General features: G+C 43.9%; 1 protein-coding gene across 5 annotated transcripts in view; it reads right to left on the bottom strand.

Annotated features, from left to right (window-relative positions):
* The window catches only part of LOC132405975 (phospholipid-transporting ATPase IC-like), a 175,376-nt gene that overhangs the window by 129,761 nt on the left and 19,401 nt on the right, over positions 1 to 26,214 (bottom strand). For 2 of the 5 annotated variants that reach the window (XM_059991062.1, XM_059991058.1), the window contains exon 1: positions 1,447 to 2,032. The exons of the other annotated variants lie outside the window; for them this stretch is intronic. The gene's annotated coding sequence lies outside the window, so the exon portion shown is untranslated. Of the gene's footprint in view, positions 1 to 1,446; positions 2,033 to 26,214 lie in introns of those variants that run through there. 5 annotated transcript variants of the gene reach the window in all.

Raw genomic sequence — 26,214 nt, forward strand, 5'->3', positions numbered from 1 at the left:
TGTATGCTGCTTTTTTGAGGTATTGCCCTTTAAAGGTGTCCTAGATGATGAGGAGACCAGAGATGGAGCTGGCTGAGTTTACAACCTTTTGATCCAGTGCAGTGGCCCCTCCATACCAGACAGAGATGCAACCAGTTTGAATGCTCCCCATGGCACACCTGTAGAAATTTACCAGTTTCTCCGGTCTCTGTGAGATCTCCCCCCTCTGATTTTAAGCCTATGCCCTCTAGTTCTGATTCCTTTTCCCTGGAAAAGAGACTGAGTGCTGTCAACGTATCTTCGCCCCCTCGTAACTTTATACTCCTCCATTTCTTATGTTCCGAGGAATTAAGTCCTAGCTTGTCTAATTACTCCCTCAAGTTGTGACAACATCATGAACTCTTTCCAAACTAAGATAACCAGTACCAGACAGTATATCGAGTGCACTCTCACCAACAAATGCAGCAGAAGAGCCCAACTTCTATATACAATGGTGACGCAGGCCAACATGGCGGACACCTTGTTCACCCACCTGCCTACCTGGGACACCTGTATAGCCTACTAATGCCCTTCCCTTGGACAACATCGGTGGCGTGGAGAGGGGAGACTTGCAGCTTGGGCAACTGCCGGTCTTCCATAAAAAAAACCTGCCCAGGCTTGCGCCCTGGAAACTTTCCAAGGCACAAATCTATGGTCTATCGATACTATGGAGGCCTACATACATAGAGGACAGGTCCCATTAACAGCTCGAGGGCAGAAGGTTTCTGGCAAATGAAACATGAGAAATGTTTGGTGAGTCACCTGTGGGATCCAAGTGTTTGCTCCAGAGACTGGTTCCATTGTACTATTCATTAGGGGTCTGGGTCAGTCTGTGTCCTCCTTGCTGGAAGAACGACCAGACAGGGTCTGGATTCCATAAGGCATAGGAGTAGAAATTAGGCCATTCGGTCCATTGAGTATGCTCCGCCACTTCTTTATCACTGATTTATTATCCCTCTCAACTCCACTCTCCGCTTTCTCCCCGTCAGCTATGACGCCCTTACTAAGCAAGAACCTATCGACATCCATTTTTAATATATCCAACGATTTTGCTTCCACAGCCGTCTGTGATAATGAATTCCACAGACTCCCCACCCTGTGGCTAAAGAAATTCCTCCTCCTCTCTGTCCGTGTATTCTGAGGTTGTGTCTCCCTGTCCCAGGCTTTCCCACGTTCCACAGAGCCGGGAGCAACACACAGTCTATTGGTGGAACTCACCGGACCGAGCAGCATCTGAGGGTCGGGACCGCCGAGTTCCTCCAGTGGACTGTGCATGCCGCGGAGGCGGCACAGACTCTATGGGCCGAATGGCCCTCAGTGCGCCCTGTCACCGGTCTGCACTACTCTCCCGCACTCTCAAAAAGTGCCTTCCGGGAGGATGCAAGTATAAAGGGACGACTTACTGTAGTAAGTAACTGTAACACTTACTTAGTCGTAGTGCTGGTGCCTCCGGGCAAAGCGATCCCGAACTCAGCGGGAGAGGCGTTTGGGCTCAAGGCAACTCCGGCGGAAGAGAAGAGACGGGGTCCATTCGGCGGTTCAGCGCCGCACACGGGCCAAATGTCTTCCGCCTCCCTGTCGGTCCTCAGGCGCAGCGACTGGAGCGGAGTTCAGCTCCCCTGAGCGTCCCCCGCCGTGCGGGGAGCGAAGCACATTGAATCCCACTTGCCGATGTCCAACTACCCGCACGTTACTTCTCACTTATCAAAAAGAAAGTATCTTGGTCTGTGGGGGCGGGTTACGGAAAATCAACCATTCATTCGCCGCCCACCTTTTTGTCCCTCCCAGTTGGAGTTCCGCGTCTTTCCAGCTGAGAGCAGGGTGAAAAGAGGGGAAGTTCCAGAATTGTACAAGTCCGTCGGCGTTCAGTGGGTCCTGCTCGTGGATGGTCCAGCTGCTCACTGAAGTGGAACTGGAAACCTAACGGAACTTTTTCAGTAAATACTCACAGTGGGGAACCGTCGTTTAGTGACTGCGGGGCAGAAACCGTGGCCGGCGTTGGCACGGTTTAAAGGTGGCAGAGAATCGACTTACACTTCTGCCGACGTTAATCTCTACGTAACTATGAAGACACTCCAACCCATCCCGTAAAGAACCTCTGCGAAGGAATCCCAGGGCGTGACGTCATGCTGTGTCCCATATTTGGACTGTGACGATTAAATCTACAAGTCATGAGAAAAAAGACCCGGGAGAGCTTTCAAACCCACCAAGTTATTTTATTAATTTATTTATGGTAATATTTTGACACCGAACATAATTTGGGTTTGTGTGCTATGTGTCATATATATTTTTTTCTGGGTGCACTGTAGTTTAGAGGAACGCTGATTGTATATATGTACAGTCAGATGACAATGAATTTGAACTTACTACTGTCAGTGAAGTGGAGGATTTGAAATGAGATGAAGAAACTACAGTGAACCTTCACCACCCAAGTCATGCCATCTTCTCCTTACGACCACCAGGGAAGCCAGAAGACACAGAATCATCATGTTAGGAACTGCTTCTTCCCAACCGATATCAGATATCACTCTTCCTCTTTTCCACTGCCTATTGATTGCATTCCTTACCGTACCTTATCGCACAGGATCAGTTCATTCCAAAGAGGCAGAAAGATTCTAAGGGGAGTAAGGGGCAACCGTGGCTGACAAGGGAAGTATAGGACAGTATAAAAATAAAAGAGAAGAGGTATAACATAGCAAAGATGAGCGGGAAGCCAAAGGATTGGAAAACTTTTAAAGAGTAACAGAAAATAACTAAAAAGGCAATACGGGGAGAAAAGATGAGGTACGAAGGTAAGCTAGCCAAGAATATAAAGGAGGATAGTAAAAGCTTCTTTAGGTATGTGAAGATTAAAAAAAAGTTAAGACCAAAGTTGGGCCCTTGAAGACAGAAATGGGTGAATTTATTATGGGGAACAAGGAAATGGCAGACGAGTTAAACAGGTACTTTGGATCTGTCTTCATTAGGGAAGACACAGACAATCTCCCAGATGTAATAGTGGCCAGAGGACCTAGGGTAACGGAGGAACTGAAAGAAATTCACATTTGGCAGAAAATGGTGTTCAATAGACTGATGGGACTGAAGGCTGATAAATCCCCAGGGCCTGATGGTATGCATCTCAAGTTACTTAAGGAGGTGGCTCTGGAAATCGTGGATGCATTGGTAATCATTTTCCAATGTTCTATAGATCCAGGATCAGTTCCTGGGGATTAGAGGGTCGCTAATGTTATCCCACTTATTAAGAAAGGAGGGAGAGAGAAAACAGGGAATTATAGACCAGTTAGCCTGACATCGGTGGTGGGGAAGATGCTGGAGTCAATTATAAAAGATGAAAAAGCAGCACATTTGGATAGCAGTAACAGGATCGGTCCGAGTCAGCATGGATTTACGAAGGGGAAGTCATGCTTGACTAATCTTTTGGAATTTTTTTTGAAAATGGACAAGGGAGAGCCAGTGGATGTATAGTGTACCTGGACTTTCAGAAAGCCTTTGATAAGGTCCCACATTGGAGATTAGTGGGCAAAATTAGAGCACGTGGTATTGGGGGTAGGATACTGACATGGATAGAAAATTGGTTGGCAGACAAGAAACAAAGAGTAGGAATTAACGGGTCCCTTTCAGAATGGCAGGCAGTGACTAGTGGGGTACCGCAAGGCTCGGTGCTGGGACCGCAACTATTTACAATATACATTAATGATTTAGATGAAGGGATTAAAAGTAACATTAGCAAATTTGCAGATGACACAAAGCTGGGTGGCAGTGTGAAATGTGAGAAGGATGTTGGGAGAATGCAGGGTGACTTGGACAGGTTGGGTGAGTGGGCAGATGCATGGCAGATGCAGTTTAATGTGGATAAATGTGAGGTTATCCACTTTGGTGGGAAGAACAGGAAGGCAAATTACTATCTGAATGGTGTCAAGTTAGGAAAAGGGGAAGTACAACGAGATTTAGGTGTCCTTGTTCATCAGTCATTGAAAGTAAGCATGCAGGTATAGCAGGCAGTGAAGAAAGCTAATGGAATGTTGGCCTTGATAAGAAGGGGAGTTGAGTATGGGTGCAAAGAGGTCCTTCTGCAGTTGTACAGGGCACTGTGAGCCCACACCTGGAGTATTGTGTGCAGTTTTGGTCTCCAAATTTGAGGAATTCTTGCTATTGAGGGAGTGCAGTGTAAGTTCACAAGGTTAATTACCAGGATGGCTGGACTGTCATATGTTGAAAGACTGGAGCGACTGGGCTTGTATACACTGGAATTTAGAAGGATGAGAGGGGATCAGGTTGAAACATATAAGATTATTAAAGGATTGGGCATGCTAGAGGCAGAAACATGTTCCCAATGTTGGGGGAGTCCAGAACCAGAGGCGACAGTTTAAGAATAAGGGATAGTCCATTTAGAACGGAGTTGAGGAAAAACTTTTTCACCCAGAGAGTTGTGGATCTATGGAATGCTCTGCCTCAGAAGGCAGTGGAGGCCAATTCTCTGGATGCTTCGAAGAAAGAGTTAGATAGAGCTCTTAAAGATAGTGGAGTCAAGGGATATGGGGAGAAGGCAGGAGCTGATTGTGGATGATCAGCCATGATCACAGTGAATGGCATTGCTGGCTCAAAGGGCCGAATGGCCTACTCCTGCACTTATTGTCTATTGTGATTCGTACTGCCGCCCCAAAACAAACATGTAACAGTAGCAAAGTGTCTGACGAAAGGTCTCCGCCTAAAATGTTGACCTTTCCACGGGTGATGCCAAGTCCCTCCATTTTGTGTGCATTCCTCAAGATACCCAGCATCTGCAGAATCTCTTGCCTTTATTTCTGTGATAATAAACATGATCCTGATTTGGTGGCGATTTTTAAGGAGGGCTTGCTGGTAATGGTTCTCCCATTCCCTCCAGCATTAGATGTATCATGATGGTCTATACTGCAGTTGGTATCAACGCAACACACACACACACACACTCACACACACCCACACACACACACACACACACACACACACACACACACACACACACACCCACATACACACACACACCCACACACACCCACACACACACACACCCACATTCACACACACTCACTCACACACACCCACACACACACACACACCCACACACACACACACCCACATACACACACACACACCCACACTCACCCACCCACATTCACACACACACACATACCCACACCCACACACACACCCACACTCTCTCACACACCCCCACACACACACACACACCCACACCCACACTCACCCACCCACACACACACACACACACACTCACATACACACACACACCCACACTCACCCACACACACACACACACACACCCACACTCACCCACCCACATTCACACACACACACATACCCACACCCACACACACACCCACACACACACCCACACTCTCTCACACACCCCCACACACACACACACACACCCACACCCACACTCACCCACCCACATTCACACACACACACATACCCACACCCACACACACACCCACACTCTCTCACACACCCCCACACACACACACACACACCCACACCCACACTCACCCACCCACACACACACACACACTCACCCACCCACATTCACACACACACACACACACACACACATACCCACACCCACACACACACACACACACACATACCCACACCCACACACACACACACATACACACAAATGTGGGAGGAACTCAGCAGGTCAGGCAGTGTCAATGTATTTTTTAATTTTAGGGTAATAAGTGAAAGTAATGGACTGGGTATATTTAAAATGGATGCTGATTAGTTTTTGATTAGTGAGGGCGCCCAAGATTACAGGGAGAAGGCAGAAGAATGGGTGTTGATTGGGAAATGGATCTGCCATGGTGAAATAGCAGAGCAGACTCAATGGGCCAAATGGCCAAATTCTGCTCCTTGTCTTATGGTCCAACTTTTAAGGTTGATGTCCTTCACAGAAAAGAAGGGGGAAGGGGAAAGAAGGCAAGGTAGAAGTTGATAGTGAAGCCAGGTGGGGAGGGGAGTAGGGATGAAGTAAGAAACTGAAAGGTAATAGGTGGAAAAAAGAATCTGATAGGGGAGGAGAGTGGACCGTGGGAGAAAGGGAAGGAGGAGGGTCACCAGGAGGAGGTGATAGGTAGGTGAGGAGTAGAGGTAAGAGGCCTGAATGAGGAATTGAAGAGGACGGAAGGGGATGGGGAAAAATACTGGAAGTTGAAGAAATTAATGTTCATGCCATCAGGTTGGAGGCTACCTAGATGGAAACTGAGGTGTTGCTCCTCCACTCTGAAAGTGGCCTCATTGTGGAAGAAGAGGAGGCCATGGTCTGACATCTCTTGATGGGAATGGGGTTAGGAATTAAAATGGTTAGCCACCGGGAAATCTTGCTTCTTGCAGATGGAGCGGAAATGTTGCTTATTCATTTCCATAGATGCTGCCTGACTTGCTGAGTTCCGCCAGCATTTTGTGTGTGTTATGCTGGATTTCCAGCATCTGCTGAATCCCTTGTGTTTGCAGTTGCTATGAGTACACGATGTTACAGCAGGTGTGGTGTTGGGGTTCATGCAGTGATAAGAGAATTGAGTTATAACAAATACATTCATGATGGATCATTAGGATCGTACTGTACTTCCACATTGTGTTATCAGCTAATAGTAGGCTCAAGTTATTTGAACACTGTTGCAGAGTAATTCATATTTAAATATTCAATTTAAAGGGAGTCATTTCTAGTTCCTAGATTTCATGGGTTTATCCACCATTCAGAAATCTGATGGCGACAGTGAAGGCAAGGAATAACATTGTTCCTTAAGAATGTAGGCCATTCAGCTCATCCAGTCTGATCCATTGTGGCTGACTTACTAACCTTCAAGAAGGAGGTACAGAAGCCTGAAGGCACACACTCAACAATTCAGAAACAGCTTCTTCCCCTCTGCCATCCAATTTCTGAATGGATATTGAACCCATGAACACTACCTCACTACTTTTTTAAATTTCTGTTTTTGCATTACCTACTTAATTTAACTATTTGATATAACATATACAGGGTATATACTTACTATAATTCACATTTTTCCCTATCTCATTATGTATTGGGCATTGTACTGCTGTCACAAAGTTAACAAATTTCATGTCATATGCCAGTGACATTAAAACTGATTCTGATTCTCTTAATCCCATTCTCCTGCCTTCTCCCTGTAACCTTTGACACCCTTACTAATCACCGGTTTAAATTTACCCAATGACTTGGCCTCCAAAGCCATCTGCAGCGATGAATTCCTCAGATTCACCACCCTCTGGCTAAAGAAATCCCCCCCCATCTCCATTCCAAAGGGACACCCTTCTATTCTGAGGCTGTGCTATTACTTTCCCACTATAAGAAATATGCTCTCTATGTGCACCTTATCTCGGCCTTAAGACCAGCTACTGCACTATTTCAATCTCTTTAGTGTCTCTTCTATTCACTCCTCTTCTCTTGTGAGGTCAAAGTAAAGTTTATAAGCAAAGTATTTATACATTACTGTGCAAAAGTCTTAGGCACATATACTGTATATAGATAAGGTGCCTAACACTTTTGCCCAGTATTGTATTTGTCAATGTGGAACGAAGAGCAAGTTTGTAAATCTGGCAGGAGCGAAGGACGTTGGGAATGGTGAGGGTGTAGTACAGTGGGAGGGGTGTGGAACAGCTGGCAGAAAAGGAGTGCCAGAGGTCGGGACTGGAGTGGGTGCAGACACACCCAACTCTGAGACACCAGGCAAGGTGATTTGATTCCAAACAATTGGCTTATTGATCATTACAGAATGTCTCTCTGGAGCTTCCTGCTCCCTCCCCTCTCGCCTCTCCTTTTCCTAACAATGATTCCCCTCTACCTGCCCACTCTCAGTCCACAATAGAGACCCATACACAAAATCAAGTTGATCGTCACTCACATGTCATGAAATTTGTTTTTTTGTGAAATAACTGTGTAAGTTTATCTGTATCCTCTCCAGCGCAGTGACATTCTCCCGATAGTGACCAGAAATGTAGACATGAGAACATTAGCAGTGACTTCACTCCAACTTTATACAGTTCTAACAAGGCACAATCATCTCCCAAAGTTCAAACTTCAAAGTAAGTTTATTATCAAACTACATATATGTCACCATATATTACCAAGATTCATTTTCTTGCAAACATCCACAGAACAAAGAAATACAATGGAATCAATGAAAGCTAAACACATAGACTGACAAGCAAGCAACGTGCAAAAGAAGACAAAGTGTGCAAATACAAAAATAATAAATAAATAATACTGAGAACATGAGTTGTAAAGACGTGAAAGTGGGTTTGTATGCTGTATTCAATGACCAGATCAGTATTGTGGTGAGTGAAGATGTCCACACTGATTTGAAGCTCGATGGTGAAGGGTAATAACTGTTCCTGAACTCTCCTCTCATTTGCTCTTCGTCAATGCATTATCTCACTCATTCTCTGAACTGAATTTATTTGCCTTCTTGTCAATTCACTGATGCCTCCTTTCTGTTTGTTGTTCTCTTCTTCACCATGAACCATCTCAACAATATTTGTTCCAGATACAAATTTCTTCAGCCTAGTTTTTCTCACATTACACATACACATATGTATATATATGCAAAGGAAATTATTTAGTGCTGCGACCTACAGAAACCCATAGTAAATGACCCACCCATCACAGGAAACACTGCTATCTGGGACTGGGCCAATTTTTGACCAAGTTTCATATTCTATATATATTCCAACCAAGCTTGTGGTTACACTGTTAAAGCAAAGTTCTCAGTAATTAATTCAAATACTAAACCATCAATATCCACTGTGTCCAGGGGTTCCCAAACTGGAGTCCACAGACCCCTCGGTCAATGGTATGGCTCCACATCATAAAAAAGTTTGGGAACCCCTGACTGTGTGTAAATGTTGTATAAATACCATTTATTTGACAACAATTTGAGTGCATTACCTAAAATTGTGTTCAATGAAGTAAACTCTCCATTTCCACAGATATACAGAAGAGAACATGCTGTCAAGCCTCCAACACCAGTTTGTTGGTGGACTTTGCACGAGAAAGGACTTTTAAACTGGAATTATCTTAACATCTTCCTATAAATGCACATTACATGAGCCCACTGTTGTTCATCATTTATTGAGGTGAAGCACACAAGTTTTGAGAAAAATACAAACCACCAACTAACTTCATACTCTGTACAGGAAGGAAATGGTGAGAATTTTCAAAAAATATATAGAATTTCGGAACACACCTTCAGTGATAAGATCTCAAATTCAAAAGTTAGTAACAACTATTTGAAAGGAAAATAAACTTGCAAATGTTTATACACACACATGCATGCACATGTGTGTGCGTGTACGTGAGTGTGTAAGTCAAATCATTTTTAAATGGAAATGAATTAACACCATGTATTAAAACTCTGCATTGATGCCATGACTTTCCCATTAGCAGAACTTTGCAAAGTGACACATTTCTTGAAGATAGTCATCAAACAACACAGGTAAATGCATCACTATTTGCTCACTGTTACCCCTCACAATGGCAAGAAAATTACTCTGATATTTGCTCTGGATTTTGATGGGTGGAAGTAACAATTTCTGGCCTCATCTTACGTAGAAAGTTTTACCTATGGGATTAGTTCAGATGGGCACTGTGTTTGGCATAGATATGGGTTGTAGGATTTGTTGCTGTGCTGAACTGTTCTGTGTCTGAATCACTGATTTACTGACCTCCAGCACATCTCCAAAAATAAGACTTGAGAGAGTGTTTTGCTCCACAATTGAAATCAGCTATCTCTGTTGTTCACACAGTCAAAACTTCCCGGACATAAGCCCAAGCCTTCACCCTTCCTCTTCACACCTCTCTACCCACTGAGACTCACTTTCTCCTTCCAAAACTCCATCACCACTAAAATACTGACCAGCTGTACTTGCTTTCGTCTTACTGGCTTCGGGTCCCTCTCCTCAGATTACCACTGCCTGCAGAATAAATTGCACTATGATAGCCTCTGTTGATTGAGGTCAAGCATGTCCTAGCTGTCAAAGTCAATATGCAAGCCAGAGCAATAGGGCAAGCGGTTACCCGAGCAGCAGACTCCCCTTCCCCTTTCTGAGACACCGCTCCCTAAAGATGTCCTGGGTACTTTGTAGGTTAGTACCCAAGATGGAGCTGACTAGATTTTTACAACCTTCTGCAGCTTCTTTCAGTCCTGTTCAGTAGCCCCTTCATACCAGATAATTTCTGACCTCATCTTAGATAGAAAGTTTTACCTATGGGATTAGTTCAGATGGGTACAGTGTATGGCACAGATATGGGCTGTTTAATTTGTTGCTGTGATGAACTGTTCTGTGTCTGATACACTGACTTACTGACCTCCAGCACATTTGCTGATGATACAGCCATTGTTGGTAGAGTCTCAGGTGGTGACAAGAGGGCTGCAGGAGTGAGATATGCCAACTAGTGGAGTGGTGCTGCAGCAACAACCTGGCACTCAATGTCAGTAAGATGAAAGAGCTGATTGTGGACTTCAGGAAGGGTAGGATGAAGGAACACATACAAATCCTCATAGAGGGATCAGAAGTGGAGAGAGTGAGCAGCTTCAAGTTCCTGGGTGTCAAGATCTCTGAGGGTCTAATCTGGTCCCAACATACTGATGTAGACATAATGAAGGCAAGACAGCAGCTATACTTTATTAGGAGTTGGAAGAGATCTGGCATATCAACAAGTACACTCAAAAACTTCTATAGTTGTACCTTGGAGAGCATTCTGACAGGCTACATTACTGTTTGGTGTGGAAAGGCTACTGTGCAAGACCGAAAGAAGCTGCAGAAGGTTGTAAATCTAGTCAACTCCATTTTGGGTACTAAGCTACAAAGTACCCAGGATATCTTTAGGAAGCGTGTGTCTCAGAAAGGCAGCGTCCATTATCAAGGACTTCCAGCACCCAGGGCATGCCCTTTTCTTACTGTTAGCATCAGGGAGGAGGTACAGAAGCCTGAAGGCACACACTCAGCGATTCAGGAACAGCTTCTTCCCCTTCGTTCCAATTCCCAAATGAACATTGGACACTACCTCACTTCTTTTTTAATATACAGTATTTCTGTTTTTGCACATTTTTAAAAAACTATTCAATGTATATAATCGACTTACTTGTTTATTTATTATTATTATTATTTTTCTCTGCCAGATCATGTATTACATTGAACTGCTGCTGCTAAGTTAACAAGTTTCACGTCACATGCTGGTGATGATAAACCTGATTTTGATTCCAGGCATCTGATGAATGCAAAGGAATGACAGAGACCGATACAGTTTGGCATCGCAGGAGTTGAACTCAATGCAGGACTATCTTCGGAAATCCTGCTCTGGATTTTTCCTCAGCGTTTACTCCCGAAGCCTTCCCCGTGAGTGGGTGTAGCCGCAAGGCAACAGAGGTTTGAGATCAGAGTTTTCCTTTCCCTAGATGAGCTGCCAACCATGAAAGCCGTGATATGCCTGAAAAATTGCACATGGTGAATCAAAAACTAACCAAGAGCTTGATCAAAATTCCTATCCCAAGGTCCTGTGGGGTCCTGGTGCCAGAGCAGAGAATTGCCAACAGGACAGAAAATCATGAATATCTGTTTCTTTACAGGACAAACGTTTTGTTTCGAACTCTACAACACGACAATGTTTTCTCACCCAAGTCAGGGATGATCCTCAGCACAGGAGAAATCTATCAGCTGCAGAAGCAGTATCAGAATAAAGTTTCGTCTCACTGACAGACAATCAGTGGCCACTTTATTACTTACACTTGTACACCTGCTCATTAACGTAAATCTCTAATCAGCCAATCATGTGGCAGCCACTCAATGCATAAAAGCATGCGGACATAGTCAGGAGGTTTCGTTGTTGTTCAGACTGAACATTGGAATGCGGAAGAAATGTGACCTAACTGACTTTGACTGTGGGATGATTGTTGTTACCAGATGGGATGGTTTGAGTATCTCAGAAACTGCTGATCTCCTGAGATTTTCACAGATAAGTCTCTAGAGTTTACAAAGAATGATGCGAGAAACAAAAAAAATCCATTAAGTGGCTGTTCTGTGGGTGAAAATGCCTTGTTAATGAGAGAGATCAGAGGAAAATAGCCAGACTGGTTCAAGCTGACTGGAAGGCAACAGGAACTCAAATAACCATGTGTTACAACAGTGGTTTGCAGAAGAGCATCTCCAAATGCACAAGAAGTTTACCCTTGAAATGGATGGGCTACAGCAGCAGAAGACCATGAACATGCAGTCAGTGGCCACTGTATTAGGTACAAGAGTAGTTAATAAAGTGACAAATGAGTATATGCTGTGAAATTTGTTTTGTGGCAGCGGTACCATAAAATACATTAAAATCATACTATAAGTTCAAGTCAAGTCAAGTCAAGTCACTTATTGTCATTTCAACCATAACTGCTGGTACAGTACATAGTAAAAATGAGACAACGTTTTTCAGGACCATGGTGTTACATGACACAGTACAAAAACTAGACTGAACTACATAAAAAAACAACATAGAGAAAGCTACACTGGACTACAGACCTACACAGGACTGCGTAAAGTACACAAAAACAGTGCAGGCGTTACAATAAATAATAAACAGGACAATAGGGCAAGGTGTCAGTCCAGGCTCTGGTTATTGAGGAGTCTGATAGCTTGGGGGAAGAAACTGTTACGTAGTCTGGTCGTGAGAGCTCGAATGCTTCGGAGCCTTTTCCCAGATGGCAGGAGGGAGAAGAGATTGTACAAAGGGTGCATGGGGTCCTTCATAATGCTGTTTCCATTGCGGATGCAGCTTGTAGTGTAAACGTCCGTGATGGCGGGAAGAGAGACCCCGATGATCTTCTCAGCTGACCTCATTATCCACTGCAGGGTCTTGCGATCCAAGCTGGTGCAATTTCCAAACCAGGCTGTGATGCAACTGTTCAGGATGCTCTCAATACAACCCCTGTAGAATGTGATGAGGATGGGGGGTGGGAGATGGACTTTCCTCAGCCTTCGCAGAAGGTAGAGATGCTGCTGGGCTTTCTTTGCTATGGAGCTGCTGTTGAGGGACCAGGTGAGATTCTCCGCCAGGTGAACACCAAGAAGTTTGGTGCTCTTAACAATCTCTACCGAGGAGCCGTCGATGTTCAGCAGGGAGTGGTCACTCTGTGCCCTCCTGAAGTCAACAACCATCTCTTTTGTATTGTTCACATTCAGTGACAGGTTGTTGGCTCTGCACTAGTCTGTTAGCCACTGTACCGCCTCTCTGTAAGCTGACTCATCATTCTTGCTGATGAGACCCACCACGGTTGTGTCATTGGCGAACTTGATGATGTGGTTCGAGCTGTGTGTTGCAGCACAGTCGTGGGTCAGCAGAGTAAACAGCAGTGGACTGAGCACACAGCCCTGGGGGGCCCCCGTGCTCAGTGTGATGGTGTTGGAGATGCTACTCCCGGTCCAAAAAAAATGAAAAAAAAAGTGATGCTGTTGTAGAAAGCAAGCAAGTGGTGAGGTAGTGTTCATGGTCCATTCAGAAACCTGATGGTAGAGGGGAAGATGCTGTTCCTAAAATGCTGAGTATGTATATATGCAACAGCCAATGGAACATAAACCTGTGACCCTCCTATTTCAAAGACAGGACTTTACCATTCATAATTATCCATATTCCAACATCATGGAATATCCATATTCCTTCACGATGGAAGGAGCATCATGGTTTGGGGCTGCTTTGCTGCCTCTGGTCCTGGACAGCTTGAAATCATTGAGAGAATAATGAAATCAATATTGTATCCAGATTATTTACAGAATAACGTCAGGGTAGCAGTCCATTACCTTGAAGCTTAATAGAAGTTGGGTGATACAACAAGACAATGATCTGAAAGACAAGAGTAAATCAACAGAATGGATTAAAAAGAAGAAAATACATGTTTTGGAAATTCCTCCAAGCTGATGAGCAGGACTGATCAGTTGCCAGAAACATTTGTTTGAAGTTATTGCTGTATAGGAGGTCACATCAGCTACTGAAGGTAAAGGTTCACATACTTTTTCCAAAAATACATGTAATATTAGATCATTTTTCTCAATAAATAAATAAACAAGTAGAATTTTTTGTGTTATTTATTTAATTGGGTTCTCTTTATCTAGTTTTAGGACTTGTGTGAAGATCTGATCACATTTTAGATCATACTTATGCAGAAATAGAGAAAATTCTACAGGGTTCACGAACTTTCTGGCATCACTATATACTGTACATTATTGGCCTGGTTTGGGTAATTAAGGTTGTTTTCTGTAGGTTGAAGAATTTGACCAGAGTTTGATAATGAACTGCCTTAGATCATTGGCTAATAAATATTATTGTGTTATTGGCTATCAATAGCAGTCATTACCAGCTACTGTAGTACACTGTAACCAAGCAGTGTAATTCTATTGATATATCTTTAAGCCATAGATATAAGACCATGAGACCATAAGATTTAGGAGCAGAATTAAGCCATTTGGCCCATCAAGTCTGCTCCACCATTTCATCATGGCTGATCCACATCCCTCTCAGCCCCAAACTCCTGCCTTCTCCCTGTTTCCCTTCATGCCCTGACTAATCAAGAACCTATCAATCACTCCCTTAAATATACCCAATGACTTTTCCTGCACAGCCACCTGTGGCAAAGAATTCCACAGATACACCATTCTCTGGCTAAAGACATTCCTCCTCATCTCCATTCTAAATGGACATCCCTCTATTCTGAGGCTGTGTTCTCTGGTCTTAGACTCTCCCATTATAGGAAGCATCCTCTCCACATCCACTTGATCAAGGCCTTTCATTCCAAGCTGCTACTATACTCTCGTAAAATGGACTTGCCCCTCAGCTTTCAACACTCTAGGGAGAACAACGCAAATTTGTCCAACTTTTCCTAACAGCTCACACTCTCTAATCCAGGCAGCGTCCTGGTGAACCTCTTCTGCACCCTCTCTAAAATCTCCACATTCTTCCTTCAAGGGTTGTTTACAAAATTAGTTGATTCCCAATCCCATCAAACATCCCTCTATGCCTGGCACCATCTTAGCCAGTCACAGATTCACAGTGCACAGATATAGGCTCTTTGACCCACAGAGGCAATACCAATTCCATTAAAATCTACTTTCTCCACCTCTACTACTCAGCCTGGAACTTGGGTAATATCATCATCATCATTATGTGCCACGCTGTAGGTGACCATGGTCTTTCGATGACTATCACTGACTGTTCTTGGCAAAATTGTCTGCAGAAGAGGTTTACCATTGCCCTCTTCTGGGTAGCGTGTTTACAAGACCCCAGCCATTATCAATACACTTCAGAGATTGTCTGCCTGGTATTGGTGAGTCATATCACCAGGACTCGTGGCTTCATGTGCCCCTGATCGGGGGCTAAGCAGGTGCTACACATTGCCCAAGGGTGACCTGCAGGCTGCATACGTGATACGTACATTTGAATCTGAATCTATCCCACACATAGAAGGCCAAAGGGCACCACCAGGTGGTGACGATCTGAAGAATACCACTGGGAAGCCTTGATAACCAGCTTTGCCACTTAGCCACTGTATTACCTGCCCCCCCCCCCCCACATGGGCATCCCCAAGGGATATTGAAGGGACTTGCGTTTAGTAACTCACACATTTAATAACGTTGCTAGTTATCTCATATTTCTGCCCGTCTTTCGGTAAAGGAGGTCTTGCATTCCGCCACGATCTGTTACCGAACGACTTTCCAGAGACCTGTCCTACATATGCCAGCAAGCCGCGTGTTGCTATGATACGGTTTCTATATTTATAACTTGACGGGGGTTGAGTTTGAAATCATTTCACAGCAACTCCATCACCGTGACGTCAGGAAAATTGGTTGAAATAACTGTGTGCCCCGCCGTTCGCAGAAGCTGAACAATATGATAGCAACCCCTCGGCCCCTCGATTTCCGCCCAATGATTCCATCCAGGGATGCTGAGCCCGTGTGAAACTCCCAACAGCCGATTCCCGTCGCTCTGGTCGGTGGATCTGATCAAAAGTCACGAAGCCTTGCTGAATTCAGCCAGGAGGGATGCTATAATTTTGCTCAGGTCTATCGGGGGCGCCTCCAAGCTGTGGATCAAACGTCCGTCCAACATCCTTTTGCTGTATTACCGGTGGAAATGGGCCGACGCTCTCAACGACATAGTCAATCTGCATCGCAGGTAGAGCGTGCGGCGTTGCTTGCTGTTGACCGGGATGTACATTTATAAAACGCGTACTATGTACACTCCGTGGCCATTTCACTAACCACACCGGTACACCTGGTCGTTAACGCAAATATCTAGGCAGCAACTCAGTGCATGCAGACCTGGTCAGGGGGTTCATTTGTTGTTCAGGATGGGGAAGAAATATGACCTAAGAGTCTTTGATCGTTGGTGCCAAGCGGGGTGGTTTGAGTATCTCAGAAACTGCTGATCTCCCGGGATTTTACAGAGAGTTTCTGGAGTTTACAGAGAGTGGTGCGAAAAACAAAAGAAAAAAAACATCCAGCGAGCGGCAGTTCTGTAGGGGGAGACGCCTTGTTAATGAGAGAGGTCAGAGGAAAATGGCCAGGCCGGTTCAAGCTGACAAGAAGGCGACAAACTCAAATAGCCACGCGTTACAACAGCGTGCAGAAAAGCATCTCTGAATGCGGCATGTCAAAACTTGAAGTGAGTGGCAACAGAAGACTACAGCGGGTTCCACTCCCGTGGTCACTTTATTAGATACATTTCTGTAGCTAATAAAGAGCATGCTGAGTGTCTATACACTTGCTTTTAATTAGAAATAAAGTTAAACGAGAACAATATCTGGATTAGTTTGGGATATAAATCAACCAGTTTCTCTGGGTACTGATACGTTAATGGGCGGTAAATCCGGTACCACAGATTCAAACATCTGTTCACCGCAACGTCTCCAAAAAGTATGGGGTTTTACTAGAGCTGAATTATCCCACTGTAGCCTGTGGTTCGTACCTGACCGCAGATTCGAGGAGACTCATTAGTACCGGAAGAACTGGAATTGGCATCTCTACGCCATCATGAACTTGGTCGCCTCGATATTAATGATTTGTGCTGGTATATCTGATGGGGCTGAGATTTATAAGTCCCTAAGAAAGTTATTAAATTAAACCTTCCGATAATAAATTAGTGCAGTGCGCAGAGGTGCGCTAATTGGAGAACGCGGGTCTATGTTGTAAATTCTCTGGGGTCAGACCAGATAATCTATGCAAGAAGTGACCTAGTTATCCGCTGCTAACTGGAGCTTCGATCCATCGCGTTTGATGCTTCGTCATGAACGCGGCTGTTTATAATACCTTAGTCTAAGTAACTGTCTGAATTTTGCACGTTTTACTTACATAAAGATAGAATAAAGAGACATTCAAAGTGAATTTATTATCTAAGTTGTCATCATCTGCGGAGAAATTACTTTGGTCAGAGGGTGGTAAATCTGTGGAATTTGTTCCCACGAGCGGCTGTGGAGGCCAAGTCATTGGGTGCATTTAAGGCAGAGATAGATAGGTTATTGATTAGCCAGGACATCAAAGGGTATGGAGAGAAGGCAGGGGAGTGGGGATGACTGGATGAATTGGATCAGCCCATGGTTGAATGGCGGAGCAGACTCGATGAGCCGAATGGCCTGCTTCTGCTCCTATATCATTATCATTATGTGCCGTGTCGTGTGACGTGGGCGATCGTGGTCTCACGACCATGATTGCTCTTGGCAACACACACAAAATGCTGCTGGAACACAGCAGGCCAGGCAGCATCTGTAAGGAGAAGCACTGTCGACGTTTCGGGCCGAGACCCTTCGTCATTTTGTGCGTGTTGTTTGTATTTCCAGCATCTGCATCTGCAGATTTCCTCGTGTTTGCTCTTGGCAATTTTCTTTTTACAGAATGGTTTGCCGTTGCCTTTATAAGACGAGCGACCCCAGCCATTATCAGTACTCTTCAGAGATTGTCTGCCTGGCATCAGGAGTCACGCAATCAGGTCTTGTGATGTCCACCAGCTGCTCCCGTGGCTTCATAGGACCCTAATCGGGGGAGGGTGGGCTAAGCAGATGCTACAACTTGCCCAAGGTTAGCGGAGAGAAAGAACGACTGATACCCCGTTTGGTAGAGACCCAAAATATGGTCATGCTAAATTACATTCAAAGGTAATGTATTATCGAAGTATTTACACCATACACAAACTTGAGATTCATTTTCTTGCAGACATTGGCAGGAAAATAACGAAATACAATAGGATCCATTAAAAAATCATACATGACGAAGGCAGAGTCCCGGAAGTGAGTCGACACAGGTTGTGGGGAGAGTTCAGCACCGAGGCGAGTGAAAGCATCCACGCCCGCCCAGGAGCTTGATGGTTGTCAAGGTAACAACTGTTCCTGAACCCGGTGGCGTGGGACCCGAGGCTCCTGGGTCTCCCAGCCGATGGTCGTAACGAAAAGAGAGGGAGAAGGGCCAAACGCGAACAGACAGGACGGGCGGATCTTGGGCGACTCAGGGGCTCCCAACCTGTGGTTAACGGATTCCTCGGTTGATGGTGTGGTTCCATGGCATAACAGAGGGCTAAACATCCCTGACAGACACGGAGTGATGAGGCCACAGGAAACAGTTGAGGCCGGTTCATTGGCTATATTTAAGGGGAAGTTAGATATGGCCCTTGTGGCTGAAGGGATCAGGGGTTAGAGAAAGCAGGTACAGGGTTCTGAGTTGGATGATCAGCCATGATCATACTGAATGGCGGTGCAGGCTCGAAGGGCCGAATGGCCTGCTCCTGCACCTATTTTCTGTGTTTCTATGTTGAACACCGGTTCGTTTTCCGCTCTCGGGCTTCGATAAGAATCTCATTGCCCCTCAGTTTATCTTCCGCAGTTAAGATCTGGTGACTGTCGATGTTTTAGTTGGTGTTTTCCATGGGATACAGTTGGGATTCGAGAGCTTCCAACCCAATCCCATTGAATATGGATAAGAGAAAACTTGCAGGCTCTGGAAATCCAAGCAACACGCACAAAACGCTGGAGGAACTCAGCAGGCCAGGCAGAATCTGGAAAAAAGTAGTCGGAGTTATGGGCTGGGACCCTTTGACAGGACCCATTGACTACTGATGCAGTTCAGTGCCACAAAGAGGTAGCGCCTGCATCTCAAGCGATCAACAACATCGGCGCTGACTAACGCATGCGTGTTTTCATTTTCGTGGATGAATTTGACTCATTCCAACACCTCATGTCACTCGGGAAATTTTTTTAGACCCACCTCGTGTTATATTCGTACACGGTGCGCTGCACCACTTCAGTTGTCTTTTAAAAATAAATAATTTTAACTTCTCCGCGCAGCATTCGTACCGCTCGGTTAATGTTCGGGGTCAATGGCATTAAAAAAAGGGTTGGAAACTCCTGTACTAGGGGAACCATTTAATAATCTTATAACGGCAGAATAGAAGTTGTGCTTGAGAATGGCGGCACTTACTGTATTTTGGTATCTTCTGTCCAATGGGAGGACAGAGGGGAGAGGAAATCCAGGTTGGGTGGGCTCTTTAATTATGGTGGCTGCTTTAAACAGCGGGGGAATTGGGATTTCTCTGTAAACTGGCATGGACCTGATGGGCTCAATGGCCTTTTAAATCGTAAAGAAATATGGAAAGACGACATAACAGTGTATGCTCGTGGTTTTATGCCGCTGACGCCCACCCATTTCAAAGTTCGACTTGCTGTGCATTCGGAGATGCTCTTCTGCACACCACTGTTGTAACGTGTGGTTATTTGAGTTACTGTCGCTTTCTTGTCAGCTTGAACCAGTCTGACCATTCTCCTCTGACCTCTCTCATTAACAACGCATTTTCACCCACAGAACTGCCATTCACTGGTTTTTCTGCAAACTCTCTAGACTTGTGAGTGAAAATCCCAGATTCTGAGATACTCATATCACCCCGTCTGGCACCAACAATCACTTCATGGTCAAAGTTACTTAAATCACATTTCTTCCTCTTTCTAATATTTGATGACACATGATTGGCTGATTAGATATTTGCATTAACAAGCAGGTGTACAGGTGTACTTAATAAAGTGGCCACTGAGTCTATATTAAGCTCTCCATGTTCTTGTTTCACATCTATTTCTAGTGTTTCCTGTTTTTACCTCAGAATTGTCGTCCCTCTGCAAATGAGACTAAAGATTGAAGGTGTTTCTTTAGTTTAATAGGTTTAAATCTTTTAGCAACACACTTGATTGCTTCTTGCAGCAAAGTCGTGACACAGAATGAAGCTCTTTGGACTGCTAAGTGTATAATGGCTCTGATTACAATCAGTCCAGCTGGTTTCATTGCCTTGGCCCCTCCCTATAATTCTGCAAGTTCATTCCAGTCGGACACTCCATTGAGCATCATCCATGATAGACCATCTTCAAAAGGCTGCATCCAGCGTTAAGGACCCCACCACCCAGGACGTGCCCTCTTCTCATCATTACCATCAGGAAGGAGGTGCAGGAGTCTGAAGACACAGAATGAAGGTTTTGGGAACAGCTTCTTCCCCTCTGCCATCAGATTTCTGAATGGACCACAAACCCATGAACACTACCTCACTATTTTTTTGCTCTTTTTCTGCACTCCTTAATTAATCACATTTATAGATCTGTTCACATGAGTGTGTGTGTGTGGGGGTGTATTCAACACACTATGTGTGACATATTAAGCATGTATTATATATATATATAATGTGATTGATATTAAATATATATATTTCATACTATAATATATAGTATCTATTATATATTTCACTGCTGCTGCAAAACAATAAATTTCAGGACAGGAGAACATCTCTCAACTTTTGAAAGCAGTGAACTGAATGTCCAGTTGGAACAGGTTTAAATACTTAATATACCACCTAATCCAATCTTCTGTAGAAATGTGGACATCAGTCATCAGGATTTAATTACAGACCTTGTATGTTGTTTGGGAATTTCAGTCAATGGTGTCTTGTGTCTTAAGGGGCTGTGTTTTCTGCTGAGTCTTTGACTGAGGGGAGATTTGACAGAGGTTTACAAAATGGTCAGATGATATACCCATCTGATTCTAATGTGGGCATTCCAACTGAAATGAAATCTCAGGGAGAAATCAGATGATTGAACGCAGGTGCGGGGTAACAACAGATTCCCACGTCAAGACAGAAACAAAAGTTTATTCACAGGAATTCCAACAGAGGGGGGGGAGCAGCACTGTGAGATGAATCATTCTCGAAGCACAAGGAACCTGCGATAAGTTGCTTTAAATAATCACTGTACCCATGCTAGTCAGAATAAACTGCCACCATACATGACTTAACCATCCCTGCCTCAGGTGCCAGAATATCCTGCAAACAAGGCACCACAAAGTAGAGTGCAAACCCGTATGTCCAAGCCTCAGTGTTTCGGTGTGTCCTTTAAGTGCTTGGCCTTTATATACTTATCAATCAGCTGATCAGATTTCCATAATGATGACCAAACAGTTGATTGAAAAGTATATAGAGGTCAACCATTCGGAGGGCCCACCACAATTACCAGCGCATTGACAATGTCTCCTTGTATGGTGATGAAACGTTTGAAGTAATTTGCCAAGATCGGACTCAGCCCAACCATATCATTTTCTGCTTACTCATCATAAGAGTGTCTTGCACCTGTGCAACATACCCACCAACAGACAAGTAAATGATTTTTTTTTACTTGGATAAATTCCCAGGTATAATACAAGCTTATGTTCCCAAAGACATCGTCCTGCTCTCTGAGGAAGAATTGGGTACTTCAAACACTATATTAATGTAATCTCATCCCATCCCTTCAATGTTAAAGCATTTTATCTGACAAGCTTTACAGTTATCAAACATGCCTTCATCTCATCCCTACCATTGGGGAGGAGTTATCTTCTCATTACTACCATCAATGGGGAGCCCGAAGACACAACACTTAATGTTTTAGGAACAGTTCCTTCCCCCCGCCGTCAGATTTCTGAATGGCCCATGAACCCATGAACACCACCTCACTTTTCCTCTTTTGCACAAGTTATTTATTTATTGTCAATTGTGGTAATTAATTATATCTTGTACTGTTGACGGTGGCTGTCTGTTATATCTGATGATGACAGGAAATCTGTGCAGGATTGTTTTCAAGTGGAAAAGCCATTGCACTGGGGCAGTTCCACTCTCTTGACCTCAGAAATCCGACTCCAGAGGTACAATCAAGCATCACAAACTGGGTTTGCAGTGGATGCCCATGACATCTTTTGTGCCTTGTCATGCCCTTTGCTCTCCATGGAGCATTACAGTATCACATGTAGATCTGCCCAGTTCGCTGCAGCTCACTTTGCATACTAGGACAGGCGTGTCCTTTGCACTATACTGCTTGCACAAAACAAGAAATTTCATGACATACTGTAAATCTGATTCTGATTATCAATAATTTTACAGCAGTGTATTTTAAGACTTTGGAAGAAAGGGAACTATCACTTGTGTTGTACTGTTTTAGTTGTGTTTTGGTGTTTGAAAATTCTCTCTGTTACTCAAGCTTGTACTATTCACAGTCTGCAATATTAACTCATTGAGTGGTTTCAGAATTGTAGTGTATAATGAATATACTCATAAATATATCCAGTACTCTCTAAAAATACCACAATATTAAAATATACTTGCATATATGAGGGGTGATTGATAAGTTTGTGGCCTAAGGTAGAAGGGGTCAATTTTAGAAAACCTAGCACATTTATTTTTAAACATAGTCCGGCGGTCATGGAGCATATGGATCTTGGACCTCCAGAAAGTGTCCACAGATGGTTGATTGATAAGTTCGTGGCCTAAGGTAGAAAGAGATGTTATATAGCTCTTGTTACATGCACGTGGTTCAACTCTTTGAGTGATTTTGCAGAAAGTTTGGTTAATAACTCATCTCCTCCTACATTAGGCCACGAACTTATCAATCACCCTGATGAGTTTATTAACTGATGAGATGAACAGAAAAAGACTCTTTCATGTCAAAGTGAAAACCGATCTCTACAAAGTGTTCTGATTTAATTACAAACATAAAACAGAAATTAATTGATTGTACAAATATTCGCCCCCCTTAATGTGACGCACCAAATCATCACTGTTGCAGGCAATTGGTTTGAGAAGTCACATAATTAGTTAGATGGAGACCTGTGTGCAGTCAAGGTATTTCAATTGACTGTAGTAAAAATATACCTGTATCTGAAAGGTGAGTCAGTATCCTGGCAAAAACTACACTATGAAGACAAAAGAACATTCTAAGCAACTCCATGAAAAGGTTTTTGAAAAGCACAAGTCAGGAGAAGAATATAAGAAAATTTCCAAGTCACTGAATATCCCTTGGAGTACAGTTAAGTCAATCATCAGGACAATTAAGTCAATCATCAAGAAATGAAAAGAATATAGCACAGCTATAAATCTGCCTAGAGCAGGCTGTCCTCAAAAACTGAGTGACTGTGAAAGAAGGGGACTAGTGAGGGAGGCCATCAAGAGACAAATGACAACTCTGGAGGAGTTACCAGCTTCAGTGGCTGAGATGGGAGAGACTAAGCATACAACTATTGCCCGGTTGCTTCACCAGTCGTAGCTTTATGGGAGAGTAGCAAAGAGAAAGCCACTGTTGAAAAAAAAACCTGACATGAAATCTGAGCTAGAATTTGGCAGTCTGCTGGAAGAAGGTGCTACGGTCTGGTAAAACTGAAATTGAGCTTTTTGGCCACCAGACTAAACGCTATGTTTGGTGTAAGCAAAACACCGCACACCATCAAAAACACACCATCCCTACTATGAAGCATGGTGGTGGCTGCATCATGCTGTGAGGATGCTTCACTGCAGCAGGCCCTGGAAGGCTTGTGAATGTAGAAGGTAAAATGAATGCAGCAAAATACAGGGAAATCCTGGAGGAAAACCTGACGCAGTCTGCAAGAGAACTGCAACTTGGGAGAAGATTTGTTTTCTAACAAGACAATGACACCAAGCATAAAGCCAAAGTTACACAGTTATGGCTTGAAAACAACAAAGTTAATGTCCCTGGAGTGGCCAAGTCAGAGTCCAGACCTCAATCCAATTGAGAATTTGTGGCTGGACTTAAACTGTGCTGTTCACTCACGATCTCCATCTTGAGCAGATTTGAAAGAAGAAAGGGGAAAAATTGCAGAGGCCAGATGTGCAAATCTGATAGACACCTATCCACACAGACTCAGGGCTGTAATTGCTGCCAAAGGTGCAGGGGGAGAGTAATCATGCAATCAATTATTTTGTATTTAATAACTGTAATAAATTTAAACCAATTTGTAGAAATTTGTTTTCACTCTGACATGAAAGTCTGTTCTGTTGATCAGTGTTAGATTAAATCCACTGTGATTCCATGTTGTAAAACAATAAAACATGAAAACTTCCAAGGTGTGAGTACTTTTTATAGGCACTGAATTTTTATAAAAGTACATTCAGTGGTCACTTTATTGGGTACTTCCTGTGCCTAATATGGTGGGCACTAAGTAGTATATTCATGGTCTTCTGTTGTGGTAGCCCATCCCCTTCAAGGTTCAATGTGCAGACATGGTCAAAAAATTAATTTGTTGTTCTGACCAAACATCAGATGGGGGATGGAATGTAATCCAAATGACTTTGACCGTGGAATGATTGCTAGTGCCAGATGGGGTGATTTGGTATCTCAGAAACTGGTGATTGCCTGGGATTTTCACAGGCAACAATCTCTACAGTTTACAGAGATTGGTGTGAAAAACAATAAAACATCCAGTGAGTAGCAGCTTACTTATCTACTCAAATCCAGCACACCTGGCCCTTCGAACTGCACCACCTAGAAACCCCTGATTTAACCCTAGCCCATTCATGGGACTGCTTACAATGACTGCTACCAACAAGTACGTCTCTGGACTGTAGGAAGAAATCAGAGCACCCAGAGGAAACTCACGGGGTCACGGAGAGAATGTACAAACTCCTTATACAATTCTGTGGATGAAAACACGTTGTTGATGAGAGAGGTCAGAAGAGAATGGCCAGACTGGTTCAAGCTGACAGTAACTCAGATATTACCACAATGGTGTGCAGAAGAGCATCTCTGAACACACATGTTGAACTTTGAAGAGGATGGGCTACAGCATCAGAAGACCACACTGGGTTCCACTCCAGTATCTAATAAACTGACCGCTCGGTAGAATGGATTATCTCTTTTACCTATTCATGCTGATCCTGTATCCCCCAGGCAATGGCCTAGATACAAATCATGCTTTGTAATATGAGCTTTGCAGACAGCTTGTATAATCACCTCTGCATGGATGACTTCATCTTTTTTAGCTGTTAGCTCAGTGTATCATTGCAGCAGTTTTCTCTTTACGGTTGGAATCGTGTTTCACTACAGTACAAACCACTGAATATATATTGGTGAAATTAATGTGCATAGATCAACAGCCTTAGCAAAACTATCACTTCTCAAGTTCAAGTTTATTTTCATCTGACTGTACATATGTACAGTACTGTGCAAAAGTCTTAGGCACATAAGTATAGCTAGGGTGCCTAAGACTTTGGCAGTGTACTGTATTTGACAATGTGGGTGGAGAAGAAGTTTGTAAATCTGGCAGGAGCTGAGTTGTTGGGAATGGTGAGGGTGGAGCACTGGGGGTAGGGGGTTGGGACAGGTGGCAGAGAAGGAATGGCAGGGGCGTGGCGCAGGTAAGAGCACACACAGCCCTGAGAGACCAGGCAAGGTCATTCGATTCCAAGCAACCAGTTTATTGATCATCACAGAATATCTCTCTGTTGCTTCCCACCCCCCTCCTTACCCTCTTCCCACTCTCAGTCCACAATAGAGACCCCCCCCATATCAGAATCAGGTTTATCATCACTCACATCTGTCATGAAACCATGATTCCCCTCTCCCTGTCCCCTTCCCACTCTCAGTCCACAATTGAGACCCAGATCAGAAACAGGTTTATCATCACTCACAAAGGTCATGATTTTTTGTTTGTGGGGCAGCAGTACAGTGCAATACATAAAATTATTACCCTAGCTATCAATATGTGCCTAAGGCTTCTGCACAGTACTGTACAACAAAATGAAACAACGTTCCTCTGGACCAAGGTGCACCCGCAATACATATAACAAACCCAGCACAGATCAACATATTA

Source organism: Hypanus sabinus, chromosome 16, assembly GCF_030144855.1.
Source record: "Hypanus sabinus isolate sHypSab1 chromosome 16, sHypSab1.hap1, whole genome shotgun sequence".
NCBI classification, from domain to species: domain Eukaryota; kingdom Metazoa; phylum Chordata; class Chondrichthyes; order Myliobatiformes; family Dasyatidae; genus Hypanus; species Hypanus sabinus.